Genomic DNA, 27,194 nt, shown 5'->3' on the forward strand with positions numbered 1-27,194 from the left:
AAATCTATCTTCAGCATGATCTTGTCGGCACATATAAAAATCGTTTAAATCATTTCTATTAACAGTTTTATTTTAATCAGTGATAAGTGGTCTATCCTAAGTTTTCGGCCCTAGCATGATTTCTGTTTGTATCGCCGTAGCAGAAATCGATATTGAGATACTACAAAACATTACGGTGTCCAGAAATGAGACATACACATTCCAAGCATGAAAATGTTAAAAGTAAATTGTAATTTTAATAATTACGAAAATATTTTTAAATTGCTAAAACCTCAAGATAGTTCCTATAAGTCATTGCAGAATACATTATGTTGGAGTCTAATACGTTGTGCATTCTGAACTGAAGGGAAATGGTCAACATGTTGAGAAAGGCATTCCAACAATACTGTTCTGGCCATGTCAGTTATTTAATTTTAAACGCATTAGTTAAACGGAAACGGCATGGATTATTGCTGCAAGAGAGGGAGGGAGGTAAGTGCTCTGAAAAGGTGTCCGTGTGATCTGCCATTTGTGCTAGGTGATATATAATTTATTACATGAATCAATATCTAAACACCATCGCTGATTATACGTCTTACAATCGCCACATACGCAAACAGATTTCAAGGCAATTTGTGTGGCATCATGGCTTGGGATTTTGTCGGCATTAATAAAGCAACACACACAACGGGCTTTGTGTTTCGGACGCAGTAAAGCTTTCTCTTCCGGTGGTACATATGATCATGGTTAGTGGCTGGCGACCAGACGATTAATTTCTCTATACATGCCACTGGCATTAGCTACCTGTAATGTGTTAGAACAGGGTGTACGATCAATAATGTACACGAAATAACAGTTTGATGACACGCAAGTGCGGCTAAATGAAATACGGCAATAATGACGTGGACGTCAATATGGTTAAATATTATTATATAATGTACCTGGACTCATTAACACATTGAAGTTGTATCTCTGCCAAGGATAAAGTCATACAGTGCGTGTTATGTGTTAGTCAGTGCAGGCAATAGGGTAACTACCATCGACACAGAAATGTAGTGTGGGAGAGAGAGAGAGAGAGAGAGAGAGAGAGAGAGAGAGAGAGAGAGAGAGAGAGAGAGAGAGAGGGGGGGGGGGGGGGAGGAGGGGAGAGAAGGGAGAGAGTATGAGACTAACAAAAGAAAATGAAAGAGAGACGATAAATTGATCGGTCATTCACTTGAGAGAGTGGCAGAGGGGACAGACAGTAACAGAGGTACAAACAGACTGAAATAAGGCACCCCCACACACACATACACACAGACAGACAGGCAGATAGACAGAGCGAACGAACGGAAGACAGGAAGTAAGGAATGTTTTATTTAACAACGCACTTAACACATTTTAATTATGGGACACAGATGAGAGAGGAAACCCGCTACAACCACACAAAGAACTACTATTTCCGATTAGCAGAAAGGAATATTTTAAATGCACTATCCCGCAGACAGGACAGCACACACCACTGCCTTTGTTACACCAGTTGTGGAGCACTGGCTGGAACCAGAAATAGCTCAATAGGGCCACCGACGGAGATCGATCCTAGACAGACCACGCATCAGAATCTACTTTCAGTACATTCATTTTTAACACCAAAAACGGATTTATTAATTTTTAAATTATATTTTGGTTCTGCGAACTTCCTTGACATATTAGGGGCGAGACGTAGCCCGGTGGTAAAGCGCTCGCTTGATGCGCAGTCGGTTTGGGATCGATCCCCGTCGGTGGGCCCATTGGGCTATTTCTCGCTCCAGCCAGTGCACCATGACTGGTACATCTAAGGCCGTGGTATGTGCTATCCTGTCTATGGGATGGTGCATATAAAAGATCCCGTGCTGCCAATCGAAAAGAGTACCCGGTAGGCCATGAAATGGCGACAGCGGGTTTCCTCTTTCAATATCTGTGTGGTCCTTAACCATGTCTGACGCCATATAACCGTAAATAAAATGTGTTGAGTGCGTCATTAAATAAAACATTTCCTTCCTTCTTCCTTGACATATTAGAACCATTTCAAATCACGTGAAACTGTTCCGAACTCATCTTTCTCTCGACAGTTCTCTACAGAACGCTCGATCTGACCATGACGTCATATAGCCGAGCACAACATTGCATACATCCGCGCCAGACATTAGCTCCGGGCGTTTTGTTCTTGAATTGATACGTCAGTGTGTTACTATTGCGCTGTTTCGTCATTTTATTTTACTCAAGTAAAGCGACTGAGTAAAACGTAATTTGTGAATTCTTTTCTCATTGTTCCACAGAGTGCCCGCAGCAGATGGATATAATCTATTGTAATCAATTTACCAGTGTCCCTAATGCTTCAAGTAGCCTGTCCATCCATTGTAGTTAATGCCGTTAGCTGGCCACTCGAAAAACACGTTTTATTGGTTCATTCCTTTTATCCTTGAGTGTTTATATTTACATACATACATACATACATACATACATTGCATGCATGCATGCATACATGCATACATGCTACATGAACACACACACACACACACACACACACACACACACACACACACATACATACATAAAACATGTACACATACACATGCATATTCGATAGCCGAGAACGTATCATGGCAAGTGTGCAAGGTGCGGGCGACTCGGTGTTGCAGGTTCGAGTTCCAGCAACGTTATCGGACAATTTGTGTAGCCAGTGCGTTAATGTCTATCAATGTAATAGTCAAACCCAACATTCATACTATATATAGATATTCATACATCATCTATTGGGCATCGAATAAAGGTATATGACGGTCACCATAAATTTATAGAAAATTTATAAAATTGCAAATAAAACACAGAGTAATTAGCTGTGAAATGGTGCATATCAATATGCCAATAAATTCTCAAAAATACAGAAAAACGTTGTGGTCTGACTATGGGGAGTGGTAAACAACAATATAGCACCGCCAACTATGAACACAATGTATTACAGAACATTTAAAACTTTTAACATAATTATATAGATTTGAAAATACTATCTCTGATGCTAATAGAACATATGTTAAACATTCCTGTTTGAGAGACACTGATGAATGCGTGCTGTATTTGCCACTCAAGCTGGTCGTTACTTTAGTCTTTCGATTCATATCTTTTACAAATTAAAAGACCAATCAATCCACAGGCGTTCAATTCATAAGTGTATATGCAAACGAAATATCACGGTGCATATTATTAGGCTAGCTATAATGATAAACCTACTGACTAGATACCGCCAACCAAGGCCCTGTTTCACAAAACATCGTAAGCCTACGACTACGCCACAATTTTTATTTCTATTATAGTACAACAAATATAGTTAAAAGTAAACATATTTCATTTTCTTTTGTTCTTAAAATGTTCCATCTTCTGTAATGATGTAAATTTCTTCGTGAAATAGATGCCAAACACTTGTAAATGTATGCCTAGTATAACTGCTAATCGCAGACGTAAACTTACGATGTTTAGTGAAATAGACCCTTGATTTTTATAAATCGTATTTATGATCTGAACGACAAAACTGTAATACGTAATTAAGGTCGTATCTCTGCACAATACAAAGTGGAATGGGCATTTGGCAAAATAGAGATTGATTCCATGAATCTCTATCCAGCACATCGTTCATAGGGGTCAGCCACTCCGGAGAAGATCCTTTGTGACTTCATCAGCAATACTTGTTCAACAGTCATTTACCTAAATGACCGATTACAGTGTCAACTGGTTACAGACCAAAACTCTGAGGAAGACTTCGTTCAGAAAACATTACGAATAATAATTATCGTTACATATTTAAAAACAACAAAGATTTTATGGAGAAATCTATACAATTCAAACATGTAAGGTTGAAATTTCTCCCATCCGTAGCCGTCCATGACGTCAACCCATGCGGAATAAATCGGTCTTGCATGACCATGTGACTTCTGTTGTTTGAGCTGATATTAACATTGGGTGACGTCACGTAAACGGCAAAATAACGCAAGAAATGCTTTTATTATTTCATAAAAACAAGGAAACCTGCTGTCCTAATGAAAGTATACTATCATTTTCGGTTTATACCATTTCTGGGTACGATCTTTTCAATGGTTATGACTATTTTATTGTAAGATAAAATAAAATAAAAATGTAAGTTTTTTACACTTTCCCAAATTGCTTGTTTTTCATCTATTGGATGGGAGAAATATAATCCTCCATTATGTATCCATGTGGGGCAGGGCTATTCCACCTTTGGGTACATAATATGATGTCAGGGACTTGGCAAGCCTCATCTCTGACATAAAATTATGTACCCTTGGGTTGAATAGCACTGTCCCACATGAACATAAAAGAAGGATTATTTTAGTCTGTCATAGACAAATCGTTCATGTACAAGGTGTCCTTGCGTCAGTGATTGGAGAAAGAGAGAGAGAGAGAGAGAGAGAGAGAGAGAGAGAGAGAGAGAGAGAGAGAGAGAGAGAGAGAGAGAGAGAGAGAGAGAGAGAGAGAGAGAGAGAGAGAGAGAGAGAGAGAGAGAGAGAGAGAGGGGAGGGAGGGAGGGAGGGAGAGGGGAGAGAGGGGGGAGAGGGAGAGAGAGACAGAGACAGAGACAGAGAGATAGAGAGACGGAGTGTGGGTGAGTATAAAGTGATATTTATTACCCCTGAAAATGTTTTCCAATCTTTGTTGGATACAAGTAACTGACGTTTGATTTCGTAATATTAATCAAATCATTCCTTACAAAATGCGTCCACCGTGAAGTATTATCTGGAGACCAGTAAATGCGTCCACTGGGAAGTATTATCTAGAGACCAGTAAATGCGACTGCATCATTTCCGAATGAAATGTATTTTCGGGTCAGTTCAGATCACAAAGTTCACGAACAAAACATTATTACGAGTATTAAGTTAAACTTTCAATATTTCACAGAACAACTGCCAAACACATGGGGGAGGGGGAAATGTCAATGCTTGATACATCAGTTATTTCCATAGACCACGCTTGTCCATGTATATCCAAAGCTGGCAAAGGGGTCCGTTGTTGTACTGGTTAGATTTACACGGCATTGCAGGTATTTATGTACAAATATAGCTGTTTGATTTGAAGAATATGTCTTGGTATCTTTGTTTGTTTAATTGCTTGCTATATATACTTATGCAATTACTACAAATGTCGCAAAATTGATATATAAATATATATATGTGTGTGTGTGTGTGTGTGCGTGTGTGTGTGTGTCTGTGTGCGTGTGTGTGTGTGTCTGTATGTGTGCGTGTGTGTGTGCCTGTGTGTGTGTGTGTGTGTCTGTGCGCGTGTGTGTGTGTGTGTCTGTATGTGTGCGTGTGTGTCTGTATGTGTGCGTGTGTGTGTCGACAAAATCACATTTGTGGTTAATGTGTTGTGACGTTTGACGGTGTGACATTTGTGACATTTGTCGTCGGTCGTGTGACATTTGTCGTCGGTCGTCGAAATGGCATTTGTCAATTTTGCGACATTTGCGTGCACTACAGTCGTGCACCAAGTAATGTATATTAAGGACTGTTTCGGAAATCATTATATGGGATACAGATGGGTAATGGGTAAAACAAAATGTTTATAAAAATGCTTATTCTATTAGATGGTCCAGAAAAATAACAATATTTTTTTGGCAATGCAATCACCTAAAAATAATAATTAAATTGTCATAAAACGGCATTAGAAGTACCACTCATGAAACATAAAACGTCATTAGACCTACTACTCATAAACCGTAATTGTTAGTCTCCTATCATCACCCCCGAGTGATCACGTCTGGGACAGTTGTACAATTAATTATTTATGTTCAACGTTTTGCTACAGTCTGCTCGCTGTAATTAGATTTAAAATCCAATAAAATGTGGAAGAATAAAAGAAATCAAGATCGCAAATCCCCGTAGACTGGAGTTTGCTTCAGCAGGAATGCCCAGTTTTAGTTCCAGATTGCTTCTATTTGTGCTAGAGATGTTAATATCGATTGCTCTTGTCAGCGATATACTGCTGATTTATACATGTCACTGCATATATATATATATACACACATATACATATACATATATATTTACGTATACGTATACGTATATGTATACGTACACGTACACATACATATACACACACACACACACACACACACACACACACACACGCACTGTATATTATTGTAAAAAGCGTCAAGGTTTTCAAGGATTTCAAAAATATCTTGGTGGTACTTCTTCTTCTTCTGTTTGTAGTGTTTCATTTGTTTTTTGTTTGTTGGTGGGGGGGGGGGGTTGATTAAAAAAAAAATTGTTTTGTTCTAGCTATTGTTGTTGTTTTTAATTGTTCTCACAGATACGCTGTTTACAACACTATATGAAATTAAAATTGGTAAAAAGGACTTATGATTGGCCCTAGCTACCACAAAACAATGGTGTCAGATTGCAATAGTTTGTTAATTTACTTTTAAAACCCCCAACCATATGCAGACTGCGATTCTAGAGCAGATACGTGATCAACTAATTCACAGGAATATACTTGGGACCGAGTGTTAATGGGACAGGGAGATTTAGTATAGCAGAGATAACAACTTTAGTTTAACTGGAGGAAATAAGGTGTCAGTCAAAGAGATTCTAATATGATGTTTGCAGCTGCTGCTACTTTGTTACCATGATACATTTAATGTCGTTCATTTCCTACAGCCGTGCGTTTATGGGTGCAAACCATTATGGTCGTCAACCTTTTCCTTGGAATTTGTCTTACATAGAGATACGAGTTTGAACAGGCTAATAGTTTTGTCTCTTAGTGTATATGATCCGACGCCATATAGCATTCTTTCCTTTCTTTTTTCCTTCTATTCCTTCAGTCTGAATGTGGTTTCATGCCCTCTATCATAAGTAACTCAAATGTCTCAGGACATGACTATGACAACGACATGGGTCCCTTGGTGCAAGTCGATACATACCCTTATCAAGGAAACACGCCCCAATGCACTGCAAGAGATACACGAGTAGTGTCTAATCTAAAACCAGGCACTATCTGTAGCTGAATACAGACTCATCACTGGTGATCACTACGTAATAAAAGGCGCACGTACCGTTATATTATTAATGACGCAGCGTTTGCTGCATGGTCGGACCATCACGCACCGCTGCGTCATCAGACACGCACATACTAATGTGTTACCAAATTTACGTGCGTCTTCCTCAGACAACACAATTGTTGATGTACCGATACTGTCTCCGGGATCGGCAAAACACCATCGCAACCATGGTCACTAAACGTGGAACTGTTGATGTGCCGATATTGTTCCTACCATCGGCAAAACACCATCGCAACCATGGTCAATAAACGTGGAACTGTTGATGTGCCAATATTGTTTCAACCATCGGCAAAACACCATCACAACCATGTCCACTAGAAGTAGAACTTGTTGATGTGCCGATACTGTTTCAACCATCGGCAAAACACCATCACAACCATGGCCACTAGAAGTGGAATGTGTTGATGTATCGATACTGTTTCAACCATCGGCTAAACACCATCACAACCACGGTCATTAGAAGTGGAACTTGATGGGCGGTAAATCTGAACATTAAACTCATTACCGTATCATAACTCTGCACATGACAAACTAACGTGTTAGATCGTGATTGTATGTCACGTGCTTTTTAATACGAAAACTGTCACTGCTCGGGACGATAAACCTTCCTATTTAATCTGCAAGAGGACTGCCATTCTTATTTTCAGACGACAAATTCATGAATGTCGCGTTTCATCAATTGGAGGACTGCCATTATTTGGGTTGTACATCTATTTTGTCTGTAAGAAGACTGCCATTCCAATGACTGCTTTTATAAATCTAATCCTGAGACGGGTTCAGGAGCGCGTGCGATCGCGGTCGCTTTCTCGCTAGACTGGTTTTTGTGCCTAACGTTAGATGAACGAGATGGTACTAGTCGAAACTTTCGCAAGCCCTTGGCCTCTTCAGCATATCATAGTACAGTTCTTTGGATAGACAGTTGTAGATTTGTAAATCACCGTTAAGTGATAATACCAGGTGTTCACGAAAGCTGAGCACACCCTGTCCAACCAGTGGAACCCGTTATGCGCGCTGTTTATAGTTTCTGTTGTTCTCGTCTAAACGACGAAAATTATGTACAAGAAATAGAAGGAAAATATGCACAGTTGCGATATTGGGATTTATCCTGCTAGTGTTAATATATACATAGTGATTGCAGGATAAGTCCAAATAATCTTCTCTTTTCCGGACACACACCAAACAGACACACACACGCGCGCGCGCGCGCGCACACACACACACACATCCCACCACTAGATACGGTTATTTATAACAACGTTTTACAAAATATGAAATATATAAATACGGATTATATTTTTTAAAATGAAACACCATCAACACGATGTCGGATCCCGTGTTACCTACTGCTGGTACCAGTGTTACAGACATAGTTATGGTTGTCGCCGATAGTCCAATGTCACTCAAATCTATGTTGCTGCTCTAAATGAACTGTTTCCTTTGTGTGAGCGATTGCCATTACACTAACAATTATTGTTACAAAGCGTTTTGAGATTCTATAACATCAGTACTGTAAGTCAAGGAAATCTGCGAAAAAAAAATTACACTTTCTTATTATATATTTTTCTAAGAATCGTAAGATACTTCGTTTGTACTGGATTTCACGAGTGTAGAACAATCCATTAATATGACAGACATTGGGGATAGGAGGCAGTACACCATTAAATCGCTATCACAAACAGTTACTGCTCTCTTAACGACGATCAAGAAACTAGTTTCTGTTTCCAATTAGTATTGTAGAACAGATATTGGCATGTGCAGTTAAAGCAATGGTTATCAAGTAATCTATCGGATACTTTGACAAGCGTGCGCTCCTGAACCACTTTCAAAATGGTTGATTTTGTATACTGTGTGAACGTAAAAAAATAACGACACCACTAGAGCACATTGATTAATTAATCATCGGCTATTGGCTGTCAAACATTTGGTAATTCTGGCACGTAGTCATCAGAGAAAACGCGCTACATTTTTTTCTTCTGCAGAAAAGGATCTTTTATATGCACTTTCCCACAGACATGATAACACATACCACGGCATTTGATATATCAGTCGTGGTGCTCTGGCTGGAACGGGAAATAGCCCAGTGGGCCCACTGACAGGCATCGATTCCAAACCGACCGCGCATCAAGCGAACGCTTTACCACTAGGCTACGTCCCGCCCCGTGAACGTATAAGAATCCTGTCCCATCCGCGGTAAGACCACGCTTTAACTGCCAAGTTCAAAATCTAATTACAATTACAAAATTCTGTTCATAGATGGCGTTACACAAGTTCATCTGCGCAAAATAACTCTTAAATCAGAATATGTTAAAGGTGATAAAAAGTTTAGAGAAAAAGAAATCTTTTTTATTGAAAGGTATTTGTCTCTGTTTGAAAAAAAGAGTTAAATATAGATGTTACCAAAACATTTCTGTTATATGATATTATTGAGGTTACGTTATGAACTCTGCGATAGCATAATGATTTTATATTTCAGACAGAAATAAATAACATAACATTAAGATACAGTCATACCGGCCTGGGTGTTGTAATGATTAAGCTATCGTACTAAATGCTGGTAGGTACTGGGTTCGCCTCCCGGTACCGGCTGCCACACAGAGCGTGTTTAACGACTCCATGGGTAGGTGTAAGGCCACTACATAGACCTTTCTCTCACTAACGTCCCAACATTGTTCTGGAAACAGCCCAGATAACTGTGGGTGTGCCCAGAACAGCGTTCTTGAATCTTAATTAGATGTAAGCACGCAAGTAACTGTAAATGAAGGAAATAAAATCATACAGGCGTGTACATATAAACAAAATATGAACTTGTCTCGTGTATCAATATTATAGTTATCTTGTTAGTGGCAGTAAATCGGATTTATCTGCAACGTTAAAAACAAATTAAATAAAGATTTTGTATTTACGCTGGATACATCGTATTTGTAACCTGGAATTCTAGTTTTAAACATATACATAATCAATTGAGCCTTACTTAACCTTTAGAATATGATTAAACGTCTTTTTCTGTAGGACATTCTATTTTCAAAATAGACGAGTTCCGCACTTACTGTCAAGAATAGTTTAAATAATAAACTCCATCATACAGACTCTGAACAATTCGTTAATAATAATGGATACAAGAATATAAAAAAAATATATATAGCTTGAACCTGTTTTAATACAAATACATGTTTAATACATGGGGTTTTTTTTTATACAAAACACAATTACAAATTTGATTTTAACAGAATCGTGTCAACTGGCTTAAAGCAACTGCATTTTATATACGTATCAATATCGCTATCTCTTGGGTACATTGTATAACTAAATACCTCAGAAGTGATTGGTTCTTTCGTCTTAGTGATGACTGACAATTTTATAGAGATAAAATCAAATCTGAATCGCATTATTGCACATCAGGATAATAAATGGGTGGTATCATAATCAAAAAGCTTAAATAGTAATCAAAATATTTCCTGATAATGCTGCTTTAAGGATGCTTATTTTGAGAAGAGGAAAGCAGGCTTAACAATACCGATGGCTCATATAAAGCCTCACTCTATCCCTACCCCATTTATTTGAAAGTAGGAGGGGGCACTGTTAGTGTGATGGTCCGGAGGGTGTAAATTTGAGTGCCTGAAGGGCCTGAATCTGTTAGGTGGCGTTTGGGGCTTGCCCCAGGAGAAAATATTTGAATTTCAGGTGTTCAAAAACGCATTTCAAGTCTTCTGAGCACAATAGCGGGGAGATGTAGAAGGGACATGGCCTTCACGTCCCCATCCCCACCCCCATTTTGAGGCTGGTGCATTAGGTTATATGCAGTTACAAACAGTTCTCCTTGTATTACATTTCAGAGGCCGATGTTTGTGCTGTTCTGTATATGGAAAACTTTACATATTAGTTACTGCTACTTGGAATTAGTATATGGCAGTGTCACCTTCTTACTGTAATACAAAATCAAAGGTCGCAAATGTTATGTTTGTGGCACTGGTAGTTAGTCCTTAAAGGGACATTCCTGAGTTTGTTGCATTGTAAGATGTTTCCGACTGATAAAATATTTCTACGATTAAACTTACATATTAAATATTTTTTCTTGTTTAGAATATCAGTGTCTGTATATTCAATGGGTTTCTGATCGTCTTAATATTTGTAAAAAGACCAAACTGGATTCTGTCTTCAAATAATATGCAATTACAATCGTTAAAAATGCTCTGTTAGTCGACAACATATTAAAGGTTGCAGCAAAGTCAGGAATGTCCCTTTAAGTTACGCTCAATCTATATTCTTCCTTTGACGCTATAAGACTTTATATGACAGATTACCTATTGCTCATGAAATATACTAGGTTTATAGAATTCAATATGGCAGCAGATAATGAACGTGGCAGTCTAAATGACCCATGCACTTAACAACAGGAAACAAAGAGTCGAACCGAACGACACTAACTTTCCGCTTTAGTTGTTTTACACGTTTATTGAGATAAATTATGCAGATCGTCTACTTTTAATGTCATTCATTTCGAAAAGCGTGCATTACATGGTCCAGTGTTATTTTCGCTTCACTTACTATGATGACGTCAGAGGCCATATTATGCCTTCCTTTTTGTAGGTTCAAAGTATAAAGTATCATATTATCCATACGGTTCAAAAGAGAAAGTATTATAAATATCATATGACCGTACTGCCATACAGAGGTTATGTGCAGTTGTGATGTAACGTGTCTGTTGGGACGTTTTGTTGTTGGGTAAAACTCGGTATTCTACTTTATTTGATACACCACTCCCTGTATGAATAATAAATAAAACACGTCGCTTGTATGTTAGGTGCACGGTGTACGTTTTCAGTACGTTTGTAAACAACCGCTGGGCGAGATCAGCCAGCCGTCTGTACGTTTGTAAACAACTTCCTGAATACTGCTGGGCGAGTTCAGCTAGCCGTTTGTCACTAACGCTTGCCAGATTGGTTATTACGCTACACATTAAACCGAATGACCACTTCGGAAACCAATCAAAACAGTTTGCAAACGTCAGCTGGAAAAAAGGCTGGCTGAGCGTAGCCCTGCCATTCGCACAAAGATGATTAAATTTATTCGCTTGTGAAATGAACTGAATAACAAAAGAAGAAGTTTGTTTTGTTTAACGACACCACTGGAGCACATTGATTAATTAATCATCGGCTATTGGATGTCAAACATTTAGTAATTCTGACTCGTAGTCATCAGAGGAAACCCGCTACATTTTTCCTAATGTAGCAAGGGATCTTTTATATGCACTTTCTCATAGACAGGAAATCACATACCACGACCTTTGACCAGTTGTGGTGCACTGGCTGGAACGAGAAAAACCCAACTAGTTGAATGGATACACCGAGGAGGTTCGATCCTGAGACGCAAGCACCTCAAGCGAGCACTCGACCGACTGAGCTAAATCCCGCGCTTGAACTCCTTAACTGAATAAACCGAACAGTTAGGAATCGCTGCTGAATCATCATTGTCTGATTTACAGGGGCGGGATCTAGCGCTACTCGCCTGAGGTGTTAGGATCGAAGGATCAAATACCCTCAGCACATGACCTTAAACACACCTGCGCCTCATCCTTTATTTTAAAAATAATTTTAGCTTGCCAGTCTAGACACATACATAAACATACTGCATTATTTCTTGCACACGCGCCTTGTTACTTTGAAGTCAAGCCCCGAAACGAATACTCCAAATAAATAAACAATACCAAAATCAATTGCTTGACATTTAACAGATGATTACTTTTGATAACTGCAAGTCAAACCATCCACTAGTGAAACTATTAACATGCGGGGGATTACTTTTAGTTGTGTCACCCTTATCTCAAGACACCTAGACATACATATTTAATGGTCTTCCGGTGAATTCAAAAAAAATCTAATCATAGATAACATTTGAAGTTATTTAATTACGTCGTGACACTTCATCTATGTTCGGTCTCGCTTCTGAATTATTCGGCCTGATGAGAAATACTTACAAAGGAAACAAAAGTCAGAATCAGATTCATATCGGTGGACGGACGCGCACGCGACGGCAAGTGCGTGTTAACCCCTTAAATATGGTACGAAAGCGGACGAAAGCTCTGAGAGCCTTGACAGAGACTGAAATCACGTATCTTGTATTTAACCACTTCTACTGCAGCATGGAAAACAAGTGTTGTCCATGACAGCGTTCTTACATTTTGGTCAAATTTAAGTTATATTACAAGTTTCTACTATTAGTATGAAAAGGCAGCAGTAGTAAAACAAAGTATACTAGCATACAGTTTAATTACAAAGGCGATATATTCCTCCAGAAACACCCAATTACAAAGGCGACATATTGTTGCCGCTACAACCAAATATATTAACTTTATTTATCTCTTAGGCATTGAATTTTCAGGCCACTTTGAAACTCGGGGGATGTGGTGTGCCCCACACCTGGATCGGCGCCTGGTATACCAAGATCAAACATCTTTTTCCATACAGAAATTCAGCAATACTCGGTTAATACTTGAATGGCAATGTGGTAACGTTAATTGGTTTACACGTCACCAATGTCCTACGACTGCCATATTGAATGTTATTTGTAAGACAAACCTCTTGACGTTACTGGGTAAGACTAGTCTATGGTAGCGGGCTTCCTTCGGGTACCTCACCTATATTGATTTCACATAGGCCAATATACAAACATTAATCTATGTTATAATTAAATCGAAAAAAATCTGGAACGTCATTTTACTAAAAATAAAACATAACGAGCTTGCCATCTGGCGTTTGAAATATTCGCTTCGTTTCGTTTCAACTTATTTTCGTGCTTATATCCAATTAAGGTTCACGCACGGTGTCCTGGGCACACACACACCTCAGCTAACTGGGCTGTCTGTCCAGGACAGTGAGTTAGTTGTTAATTGTTAGTGGTTAGTGAAATATTACCACTCTTTACTTCGACAAGGGAGCAACTCCCATTAAACCTCAGTAGACAGGTAACAATCAACAATGATATAGCATTCAGATATAGATGCACAAAATCAACCCTGTCTTTACACCATAATAGTTATTAGGAGAATTGGATCCCATTTCAAAATTGGATACATAACAGTCAACTCAGTTTTGATTCCAACAAATCAAATAGGGGTACTTTTTTTCAAATGAACTATATCCGTTGAGGTCGCTCATTGGCTGAAATACCGATATAATCCCTTTAAAGGGACATTCCTGAGTTTGCTGCAATTTTTCAGATATTATCGACTAACAGAGACTTTTTGACCACTGTAATTACATATCAAATATATTTTTCTGCATAAATTATTAGTAGCTGTATATTAAACGTGTTCCTGGTCGTTACTAATATTTGTACTAGGTTAAATTTCATTTTATTTCCTAAAAAAAGATTTGTTCGTACGTACGAAATTATTTGAACAAAAATCCAGTTTGGGCTTCTTACAAATATTAAGACGACTAGAAACACATTGAATATACAGACACTGATATTTTAAACAAGAAAATATATTTAATATATAAGTTTAATCGTAGAACTATTTTATTAGTTGGAAACATCTTATAATGCAGCAAACTCAGGAATGTCCCTTTAATATTGCCGCTCCTCTCCAGCTACGTGTAGACACGTTACACTGAGATACGAGCATGGCGCGACTGAAGTCCGTAACATCATCATTATTGTCATACATCACCATCAAACGGGACAGGAGCACACAGCAACGGGTGTTGGTGAAAGTTGGTATATGTGACAAGAAATATTTATTTATAGTTGAAACTGTATTTTCGTGCTTATAGCTACCTAAGATTAAAACACGTTGTTTTGGACACACTATTCGTGTATTCTTCTTTTATGAGAACAAGGAGTAATGGTTAGCGGTTAATCAGATACAAAATGGCAGAATGGCCTTGGATTTTCCCATTTAACGCAACGCTCATTTTATTAAACCTGACTGCATAACCATTCTACCAATAACAAAATGCTAAACGTAATGTTATCTGTTTAACAGCATCCCAAAATATTTTAATTAGCAATTAGGTTTTGCCTAACACGTGGTACTTACTACATTTAGTCTACAACATTAGATAAGAAACCTACTGAATCGGCACCTTTATCTTACAGGATCGGTGTATTCAAAACTTTGTTCTGGTGTAGAGAGAACGTGTTCCTGAACGGTGTTTGAAACATGTATGGGGTACCTGTAAAAACAGTACTCGTATTTTGTGCGGAACTAGGGTAGTCATAGATGCTACCCGTTATCTCAGAAATGAGCAGCTTGACCCCCATTTTTTTCTGATTCACTTTAAGGGTGAGGGGTGGTAGTATTTATATCCGTGGCGTTTATGTCCATTGATACACGGCAAGTAGGAGTTTTAGCCACATATGTTACTATTGTCGTCTATGAAATTTGATTTGGTAGTATACACCCTGTATATATTGAATTCTGCGCACTAGTTACTAGTAAATAATAACTACATTGGTAACGGAAAAAAAGTAATTCACTTCGAGTTTGCTATATTGATTTTCCCATATTGTTTAATAACAGCAAGATAACAGATCGCTTCAGCTTGATTTAACTTCCACAGTTTGACATTATAAAAGATACAATCGAAACTGCATCATTACTGAATCAGTACGAAAATGGCCGCTACACAGTGTGCTTTGAAAAAAAAGGGGATTTCTTCAAATAATGTTTTCTTAACTGCAAATTAATCATCGAATACCTTTTAAACATAAGAATAATGAGGATGGGAGAATCATTAACTATTCTGAAAACTCAACAACTATTGATTAAATGTGAATGTCTACGTGCTAAAAAATAAACTATTTTTTTATAATGATACTTGTTATTGGATTTAACAACAATCTGAATCGAAATTAGAAAAGCCACGAATAAACGAATGTATGAATGAATTTATTATATATGTATGAATGAATATATGATTGAAATAATAAGCAAGCGAACGAAAGAAAGAACAAATTAATATTTAATCATATTGCGGTAGGAACAAATATATCGGTGGGGGTATTTGTAACGTATTCATTGTAACGTTGGCCTGGAGCAAAGTAATGTACCATCGCTCTATTTGTTTCACTTGCAAATAAAAGAATTAATGAACGAATGTTTAACAACACCCCAGCACAAAAATACACATCAGACTCTGCATAGATGTTTTGGAGAATGATCTAATTAAGGTATTTTGTGAGTCTACGTGTTGAAAATATGTTCGTTTGTTTATATTAATGTACACTGACAATAATGTATCTAGTAATAGATTGTCTCCAAAAGATGTTGGGGCGGGACGTAACCCAGTGGTAAAGCACTCGATTGATGCGCGATCGGTTTGGGATCGATCCCCGTCGGTGGGCCCACTGGGCTATTTCTCGTTCCAGCCAGTGCACCATTAAAGGGTATATTAAAGGCCGTGGTATGTACTACCCTGTCTGTTGGATGGTGCATATAAAATATCCCTTGTTACTAATGGAAAAAATGTAGCGGGTTTCCTGTCTAAGACTATAATATGTCCAAATTATGATATGTTTGACATTCAGTAGCCGATGATTAATAAATCAATGTGCTCTAGTGGTGTCGTTAAACAAACCAAACAATTTGTTTTCAATTTTTTTAAACGATGTTCAACATGTAATACTAAATGGAATATTAATTCAATAAAATTAATGTATTCAGAAATAAAGGAAAGTTATCTACCAAAAATATACAACAAATAATGATATAATTGAACAAGTCGATAACTTCAACAATCTTGGTTTAACACTAAATATTATTGGTAAATTTTTAAAACCCAGCTCGTCAAATGTATATGTACGCTTATCACTGGATTTTGGACATATATGCTACAATTATGGTGTCAATATCATTGGGTCATTTTATAAAGTGTGCAAATATGTTTAAAGGATAATTTTCTTGATGTGTGTGATAATATGCCAGACACCTCTAATAAACGTAATGTCCATAAGCATTTACAGATTAATATTTGCAATGTTTGCAGTTTTCTAATATCAGTTTCTAATATCAGTTTTAGAATGACACATTACTCTTATTTCTAAAAACAGCTTAGCAACTGTTCTTTGAGCATGGGAAATATTATGAAACTGTTTAACGTATTATAATTATAAAATGATATAAAGAGTGTGTATGCCTTAACTTAATATGTCCAATGTACATATACAAATCGTTTGGTATACTATTAATATTAAGAAGTTCTACTGACTGATAGCATCGGCGTTTATTGTTCGTTCATCTTTGAATCCATTGTAATTGTGATGAATGCATTTATTTTGCAATGCATACAACCCATCTACCATCTACACAGCCCTTGTTTTTTAAATGTATATGAAATGTATATCTATGAGTTTTAAGGCTTAAATAAAATAAACCAACTACACTATTTCTTCTTCTTCTTTTTTCGGTTGTCATTTTTCTTATTATGACATCAATAAAATGTATCAAAGTTATTAATTAAAAACAATTTTAAATCTCATTTAAATCGAATTTAATGTTTAAAACGTAAATTATTGATATTATTCATTTCAATAATACACCTTTTTGTGTGCCGTTTCTTGTTACTTCCGTAAATAGCTTGTCATTTCGTTGGATAACATAAACTGAAAGCTCTTCCTGTTACTTTCAAAATTAACTGTTTAGAATGTCGACAGTTCTATTAGTTGGTGTGCGGGGTTCTGTGACGATTAGGTCAATCTAACAGGCGACAATAATAAATAGGATTAAACTTGCAGCTCTTTGGCCATTTTGAATAGAATCGCGACTCATTTCTTAATGGGCAAACGGCATGAGGTGTTCCGCGTGTAGCTGAAAGAAGCTCAATGAATAGTGTTTTTTCTGCTATGAAGCACAGTGCATCTCTTATCTTTATCCATTTTTTTCCTTCTCTCTCACAACCATGCAAAAGGGCATCATCTAGACCCTTAAAGATGCATCAGCTAAAAGCAAATCGGTCGAACTTAGTTGGTTCTTTTTGAATGACTGTGTTTACAGAGAAATTGGACTATGCAGGTCTGCTTTTAAAGGATTCCGCACTGCACTCTTCACATATCAACTTGAGCTTTGTGTGAAGACCATGGTGGTAGAACTAACTGGTGCCTATTCACACACAACGTGATGCATCGATCCATTAACGAAGTTTCTATTCAACATCTGTGTGAAGTTATAATATTTCCAGCAGTGACTTCTAAGGCAAATATCACGAGTCACTGACCATTAATATTTTATTCTGTACGGCCATTCTAGAAATCTGAAGATTGTTTCTGTCAAAGCGTGATCCAACCTTAACTGAATAAAATCAAACTAATTTTAAAACATTAATTAGTGAAAAATGTATAATGATATCGAGTAGCTTGTGTTTTTTTAAACTATGTTTTTTGTTTTTAAAATGTGTGGGTTTTTTTGTTTGTTTTGTTGTTGTTGTAAGATGTATTTACTATTCGGTGCTATAGCTCTTCTGTTATTTGTTTTGTAGTGAACCACATTTCAATATATTGTTTCGATAGTCTTGTCGTATCATTTCGGGTTTTTTGTGAGGGTTTTGTTGTTATTGTTGGGGGTTTTGTGTGTTTTGTTGTTGTTTGTTGGGTTTTTTGGAGGGGTGGGGTTATTGATATACATCATCTTTCCTTGTGTTTTTTGTGCTCATTCACATTTATATATGGTGACGACTGCTTAGCGCTTGTTCCAGAAATTAGCATAACTTAGATGGGAGACATTTTTGCTTCTAATACTCGCCATTATAAAACGAAAATAAATAATGAGGGTTATTTTGAACAAAAATTATTGAAGAATATTCTAATTTGCTTTCTACCCACTAATAATTTTTTGAACAGATCAAACTCCTCAAGAGTACAAGCTATGAAGCAAACATGATTTATATGATGTAATGATTTACAGTCTCATTAAAATAAATTTGCCTATTAAGCTTATGCCTCTTAAAGTGTACACAAAGTATAGTTTACCTACACTATATGACAAATCCTAATTGTGCAATGTTTATTACGCGAGTAAAACAGAAGTCAAACAGAATTAATATGATACGTATGAACGGCGGCCATTTTCTGTTTTTTTATTTTTTATTATTATTTTTTTTTAATGGGATAAATTAATACACCGCATTTAATGAAGCCGTGCAATATAACCCGAAGAAATGCACAAATGAAACGTGCAATGTGTATGTACAAAGCGCCACACAGCAATTTCCTGCAGCAGTTATCTATGTTGTTGGCCTACGCAATTGGTCTCTTGGGCGCATTTGGCTACATTGAGAGTCGGCGTTATGTCGTGTTAGGCTGCGCTGGTGCCTTGAGAGCGAGTTTAATTTAAGTCCGTATCTCCGCGGTGCACGGCGGTATTGCCTAGGATATTGTATAATCTGCAACCAAACTGCATCCAGACGACAGTAGATTATCCATCTCATTATGTCTGGCTTGCAAACATTTCTAGCTGGAATTCATGACAGGGCGTAGATGCACGGTAGATGCTGATTATGTAGCTTTGTTTTTGTCCACGCGTTTAATGAGAACAAGGTCTTTGATCATATAACACAATTTTTGCAAACACGGGCCTTTTTTTTCAATGCAAAATAGTTGTTTTAAATTTGTGATATTTATGGTAACAGTAGTATTCATTTTTTATCATTAAGCTTCCGTAAGGAAATTGGACACTTTAATATTTAAAGCCCGTTTCAAAGAGGTATTTTCAGGGACGTTTGCGATCATGGACTGGTTTTTACGCTTAATGTTGAGTGAATGTGATAGTATAGGATACGATGGAAACCAATAATATTATTGCGAGGTCGCTCTCCCCTGAACAAGAACTTGCTTATATTACCGTCGGCGTCTTAAAAAAACAACAACGTCGTTTTACCGCACGCGTCGAACATACGACATAGACGCTTTACCGCAAGGACAAAACATGTAACGTAAACGCTTTACGCACGTGTTGGTTGTAAAACGTGTTTTGTTTATTTCTCACATGTTGCCTTGAGCCGCTTTCATCTATACACGACATGCTTTATATACAGCAGCACATGAACGACCTATCACATGTATACGGCGGACTTCGTACATTTTTCATGTTGGCATACAGTTCTGCGTTATTTCTCTGCGAATATAAAAATCATTCAAAACAGGAGAAACGATTATGTTTGTTGCTACTGATAGATTTTGAAAAACCGCATGATGCAAACATGGTGCATATGAACGACTGTAGTGAGTGTCATTTGAAAGATTTCAAGAAAAAACGCATACCGCACACAGGACTCTGTGTGAATATGAAAAGAGCTTTTCCATACGATTATAACAAAACATAAGTTCGTAATCGATATGCGGCCTGTCTGAGTTACGATCACAGTAAAAGATAAATCGTGACTGAGGTGAGTAAAACACCAGATCCTGACTTGTTTCTGGGTCTGATACGGACTGGACACCACTTAACGGCTTTGTATGTGGACACTGTAGACGGACTGTGGTCAGATTGTGTCAGGTAATTTAATCATTCAAAGACAAATCTGCTCGTTGTCGTTTTTGAGAGAAAGAGGCGCGATGGAAAATTTCATTTACGCCCGCTTGAATGTCGGTCATTCTGGTGGCAATAGGAAATTAAACGCAAGTTATCTGCCGAATTGGGTTGTTGTTCCACATAAGGCGGATAATTTGGACAATACATCACTGCGAACAGCCGCGTGGTGGGTGAAATATGTCTGAGATGAAGGACATAATTGAGACAATGAGACGGCGATGAAGAGATGAAATATACGTGTCACAGGGGCACCGTCATTTGTGTTACAATGTCTTTTAAGACACATGGAATTTACAGACGACAGGTGAACTTAAGTTATCAACAGACAAACAGACGCAACAAATCGCCTGGACTTTTTATACTGTATAGGGATCTATATTTATGAGCGGATTGATAGATCATGTCATGAATGATGGATTCATAGATGGGTCAATGAATGAATGAATGTATGTATGTATGTATGTATGTATGTATGAATGAATTAATTACTGAAAGAGAAATTCCAGTTATTAGGTTATTAAAGATATGTTAAACAATGAATGATTCAAAACAATACATGAAATTTCCGCAATTAAAGTTGATGTAATTAACAAAAGTAAATATTAAAAACTAAATTTGTCTACTTTCATATGATAAATATAAAACATTTGGAGATCAGCATATAATGTGTTTTCAAAAATAAAAGTAACATTTTCCTATCTTCGTTTACTACTATTTCTAATGACACCCCCTCTCCACCACATATTAATTTTTATGTCGTACATATTATATATGCATGTAGTTAATTGTTGACCATAACATTTCAGGTGTGATTGGTTAAACCATCTTTAACGTTTGATAAACATAGTGTACAGCTTCGAAATGAAATAAAATTAACATTAATATTCTATTTACTTTTTACTTTAAATATGCTTTCTGCCAACACGACAAACATTTTATTTTCCTTACCTTGTATGTTTTTCCTTCATAAAACGTATTTCTGCTTTACAGCTAGCCTTTCGCTGTGCAGAAGAATTTGAAAATGATACAGGGGCGTATTGTAGTAACCATATAATTATGACGTTGTTAAGTAATACCGTCAGCTTATAGCATTGCTGACGTCATCTAGATGTGTAGCCAATTGTAAGGATCAGGACCAACCGTTCACGGATACTACTATATTGATTTGCATATACTTAATATGCACCTGACTCGAGCTTTAAAAAAATCATATACTTTTTTAACAGATTGTAAACAGATAAGAAATAAATTAACGTAATCAGCCTGAAATAAATCCAATTAGTGATGGTTTACGCGCCGTCTGTTTGTATACGTACATATGTGTGTATTTTATATCATTGTTTCTGTATTACACATGCATGGAATATACGTAGGGTTTTACATATATGTGTACTTGCTTTATGTGTACTTGCGTGCATCAGTCAAAAGCACCCAACAACGTTTATATGACTAACAATCAGTCTGTTTTCTTTCTTTTCCGATTGTTGCAGTTACAAACTGAAGAAGGAATTTAATAGCCTTGTAAAAATCGCTGAAATGAATGAATGAATGCTTAATAATACCCAAAGATAAAAACATCACTCGTAGCAAATTAATACAAATTGTTAGTGCAAAATTAAGAATGAATTAGATACTTCGGCGTGGATAAATCAATTACCTTGCATATCGGCTCTGTCCCGGGTCGGTCCCCTGGCTATCCAGAGACGGGACCCGGGACAGACATGCTCGAAACCTTCGTGGTATATAAGCATGTTAAAATCACCCGCAACCGCATATCGGCATGCTATAACGAATATATCTGAATGGTTAGTACTCTAGCTTGGTGGGACTGAGGCAATTTTGGAGCAATTGATAACCTTCGAATTCCCCGAATTTTGCAACTGTATCATTGTATTACTTCAATGTGGAAAGTATTATACATGCATGCATTGTTACATACATATCAGAATTTACACATGCATGTCATTTGTTTGTATGAATGCAATTACACACATACGTAAATATGCATGGTATGTAAATTTACATCGTCAGAAGGTAATGTAAATATATTTTTAGACACTTGTAAATTTACAAAGTGTTTTAGGACACGTGAACATACAGTAAGTTTACATTGGTGAGCATATATACTAACTTATTTTTATAATCACTACTTTAGCAAACTACGATTCCATCATCGCTATGTAAGCTACATGTTTTGGTGGGGAATCTTGTTTGCTGTCACTATCCATGCCCTGGGTGAAAATGGAAGAAACTGTACTTAAAATAGCTGCAATATTTTCAATAAGTCTCTCACGAGATAGACCCACAGCTAGTAAAGCTGTTGCTTTCTTTTCCTTCTGAAACGTTGATGGCCTTGTTCGAAATATACATATTTTAATCAATGTGGATGGATACAAAACTACCCTTTGTTGGTCTTGTTCGAAACTGATACAGATTTTTTTATAAATGTGATATGAATATAAAAATAATCTCTGATGGTCCTATTCGAAATGATACAGATTTTAAACAATGTGGTATGAATATAAAAATACCCTCTGATAGTCTTGTTTGGAATTGAGACATATTTTAGTCAATGTGGCATGAATACAAAAATACCCTCTGATGGTACTGTTCGAAACTGATACAGATTTTAATCAGTGTGGCATGAATATAAAAATATTCTCTGATGGTCCTGTTCGAAATGATATCTTTTAATAAATGTAGTATGAATACAAAAATACCCCTTAATAGTCCTGTTCGAAATGATAAAGATTTTAATTAATGTGGCATGAATACAACAATACTCTCTGATGGTCCTATTCGAAATGATAAATATTTTAATCAGTGTGGCATGAATATAAAAAATATTTTCTGCTAGTCCTGTTCGAAATGATATATATTTTAATCAGTGTAGCATGAATACCAAAACATATACCTGATTAAATTTGTCCATATGGTCATATTGCAAATAAACAGCTTTAAGTTGAAACATTTTTGTTTTGCATATAATATTTACAATATATTATAACAATATCGGCGACTGCAACTATTATGAAGACTATTGACAATGAAAACAAAGTAAATATATCGACGAAAAAGCAAAACAAATAATGTGTAATGAAAGTGAAACAGGAAAAAGAACAAATGAAATGAAAGTAATTCATTTTCTTCTCAGACGGCCCAACAGTGTTCATAAATACTTACATCTACGGTTATAATTTATAATTATAATTTAATCAAACAATGGTTTATTTCTCAAATATACAGTTCCATACATGGGTATATTTGCACCTTTGCAATTTAGCACACAAACATGTCTTTTTATTCACATGAACAGGGCTACAGTAAATGGTTCTTGTCCCAAGGAAGACAATGTACATAACCTTTTCGTTGTAAGTCAGCTGTGAATCATCATTATCATGGCCATTATTCCCGGTGCTTCCCTCGAGTAAAACATGTTTACCACCAGTATGATGTTTGCCATTTTTTATGGAGTCTGTTCTGTGAGTACTATTTTTTCCCAGTAATTACATCTGAGAGGAAATACTGAAGAGAGAAAAATAACAATGGCCTGCTTTATCTCCAGCGCAGTTATTACTCATGCATTTCGAATATCGTATTTAATTCAGTAAGTCGCATTACCCTCGGTTCAGTGGTCAGTATTGACTAGTGTAAACACACTAACAGTACACGTACTATACCTTTTTATTAACGCTCATGTGCATTACCTGTGGTCCAAATCACCCCTAAAAAGCCAATACATGGACGGCATGACTACATTCAGTGTTAATAGTCACAAAGCTAATGTGCGATGTTTACAATGCTGATTTGTGGCTGTCATTGACCCATCGAGCTCATTGATATATCAGGTATTTGGTGTTACCTACAAGCAAACCTTATGTCTTCTTTCAGTCAAAACGATAATTGTTATCTTATCCGAAGTGGTAGTTTGGTACAGAACAGAGTGCAAGGGATAAGCACAGAAGGGCAAGTTTATAAAGGACATGCAAACAAAACAGTCTCAGTGAACGCTGGTTTTTAGACCTACCACTAAAACATTGGGGCATTTGTTTCCATGCACACGTAATTTCCCCCAACCATGATCCTTAATTATGAATATTAAAAATACCTAGTGCATTATATTGTTTTCTTACACACCCGTTGGTGAAAACACCATGCGTTATTTTTGATAACACATAGTGTGTTAAAAGTTTCAAGACATACGACTGGCAGCTCCTAGGTGATGACCAGGTCACCAATGCCATACGTCCAATAAAAAAACAGCACGGTGGAAATCGATTACACTGTGACGTATAGTTAACCTGGCAATCATGTGTCTGTGATGCGTAAGTCAGCTACAAGTGCAAAGGGTTGTAAATATCTTTTAGTCGATAAAGATGGTAAAATTTGCTTAAAATCTGGTGTTTGAGGATATGTAAGAAATAGAATAATACATTCGTGTCTGTTGATACCATTTATCTCACAACTCGTTGTTTAAAAACGAATCGAACTCGCTTTTGCTCGTTAGATACATGTAGTGAGATAAATGGTATCCAACGGCCACTCATGTATACGCACAGATCAAGGTATGATACTATAACTTTCAGTTGTCTCTTATGTGAATAAACCAAATTCCGCTAATAAAGTAATGCAAACGAACCCATTTTACATCTTTATTTAAACAGGAATACGTGAGCTCATTACACTTTTATTTGTGTATATTTTTGTCTTAATAAGATTGTGACAGGATTCAATTTAGATTAAACATGCATCATTTAACATCCATTCATTTTTAATAATTATTTTAACAGTAATCATCTGAGTTGGGTAGATCATCATCCTAACATACAGGTTTTAACAATTCTTGAACTAAACTATAGGCATCGAAAGCGGAGGGGTGGGGGAGGGGAGGGGGCAGAGACACCGCCATCTCAAAAGTATGCATTCCCTTGAGATGAAAGGACATATGTAACTGCATCCCACCCCACCTTGTAACCCAGTTGCCGACATGTGTAACTGCATCCCACCCCACCTTGTAACCCAGTTGCCGACATGTGTAACTGCATCCCACCCCACCTTGTAACCCAGTTGCCGACATGTGTAACTGCATCCCACCCCACCTTGTAACCCAGTTGCCGACATTTTCCGATGCGTGTGTAAGTATTAAACTCTTGAAAACAAAACCACCCAAAGTTTATAATCCTTATTTCAACAAAACGTTTTCCACAGATATTTTCCCTAAGCTCCGACAGTGCTAACAGAACGTCAGTCGTCACATGACTGACAGGGTACTGCATTGAAACTATTTACCGTTGTTCCTCCATTATCTCAAAGTGCTGCAGTGTGAAAACCGTCCTCGGTGTGACGCTAATTGTTTTCTAACTTTATTGACCCGTGCCTGCGCCTCTGTTTGCTTTCTATCCGAAAAGCATCGTTGAACAAATCAATGAGGTGGACAAGTGTCTGGATGCAAGTCATTACTTCCCATCCTGCCCTGGCACGGTGACGAACGGCTCGTGTGATCGGGCACGAAGTCATCAAACTTGTCACTGTAATGCGATGGATTGTGGCAGAGCGACAGAGCAGAACATGCCACTGCGGTGATCACAGATTAACAGTTCTACGTTCAGAAACAGCGAGCCACGCTAACGTTCGCAAACTATTTTAACAAGTCACTGCGGTGATCACAGATTAACAGTTCTACGTTCAGAAACAGCGAGCCACGCTAACGTTCGCAAACTATTTTAACAAGTCACTGCGGTTATCACAGATTAACACTGCGTTCAGAAACTGCGAGCGACGCTAACGTTCGCAAACTATTTGACATGTCACTGCCGTGATCACATATTAACAATTCTGCGTTCAGGAAAAGCGAGCGACGCTAACGTTCGCAAACTATCTGACATGCCACTGCAGTGATCACATATTAATATTCTGCGTTCAGCAACAGCGAGCGACGCTAACATTCACAAACTATTTGACATGCACTGCGGTAATCACATATTAACAGTTCTGCACTCAGAAACAGCGAGCGACACAAACGTTCGCAAACTATTTTGACATGTCACTGCGGTAATCATATATTAACAGTTCTGCACTCAGAAACAGCGAGCGACACAAACGTTCGCAAACTATTTTGACAAGTCACTGCAGTGATCACAGATTAACAGTTTTACGTTCAGAAACAGCGAGCGACGCCAACGTTCTCAAACTATTTTGACACGTCACTGCGGTGATCACAGATTAACAGTTCTGCGTTCAGAAACAGCGAGCGACGCTAATGTTCGCAAATTATTTGACATGTCACCGCGATGAACACATATTAACTGTTCTGTGTTCAGCAACAGCGAGCGACGCTAACGTTCGTAAACTATTGGACACGCCACTGCCGTGATCACATATTAACAGTTCTACGTTCAGAAACAGCAAGCGACGCTAACGTTCGCAAACTATTTGATATGCCACTGCGATGATCACATATTAACAGTTTTGCTTGCTCTCTTACGGTTAGCCGAGTACTCTAACGGTAACATTTGGTAGTAATGAGCGTCCAGCGATGATAACGGCCTGGGTCGCAAAGCTATTTCAGGGGCTTACAGTTTTTCTAGATGTGGGCATTCG

The 27,194-nt window shown here is 37.4% G+C and overlaps 1 protein-coding gene across 2 annotated transcripts in view; it reads right to left on the reverse strand.

Moving 5' to 3' along the window:
- Nucleotides 1-27,194, reverse strand: part of LOC121371211 (neuropeptide prohormone-4-like) — a 97,773-nt gene that overhangs the window by 43,696 nt on the left and 26,883 nt on the right. Inside the window, exon 1 of one of the 2 annotated variants that reach the window (XM_041496934.1) lies at nucleotides 21,543-21,674. The exons of the other annotated variant lie outside the window; for it this stretch is intronic. The gene's annotated coding sequence lies outside the window, so the exon portion shown is untranslated. Of the gene's footprint in view, nucleotides 1-21,542; nucleotides 21,675-27,194 lie in introns of those variants that run through there. 2 annotated transcript variants of the gene reach the window in all.

Source organism: Gigantopelta aegis, chromosome 4 (assembly GCF_016097555.1).
Source record: "Gigantopelta aegis isolate Gae_Host chromosome 4, Gae_host_genome, whole genome shotgun sequence".
NCBI classification, from domain to species: Eukaryota; Metazoa; Mollusca; class Gastropoda; order Neomphalida; family Peltospiridae; genus Gigantopelta; species Gigantopelta aegis.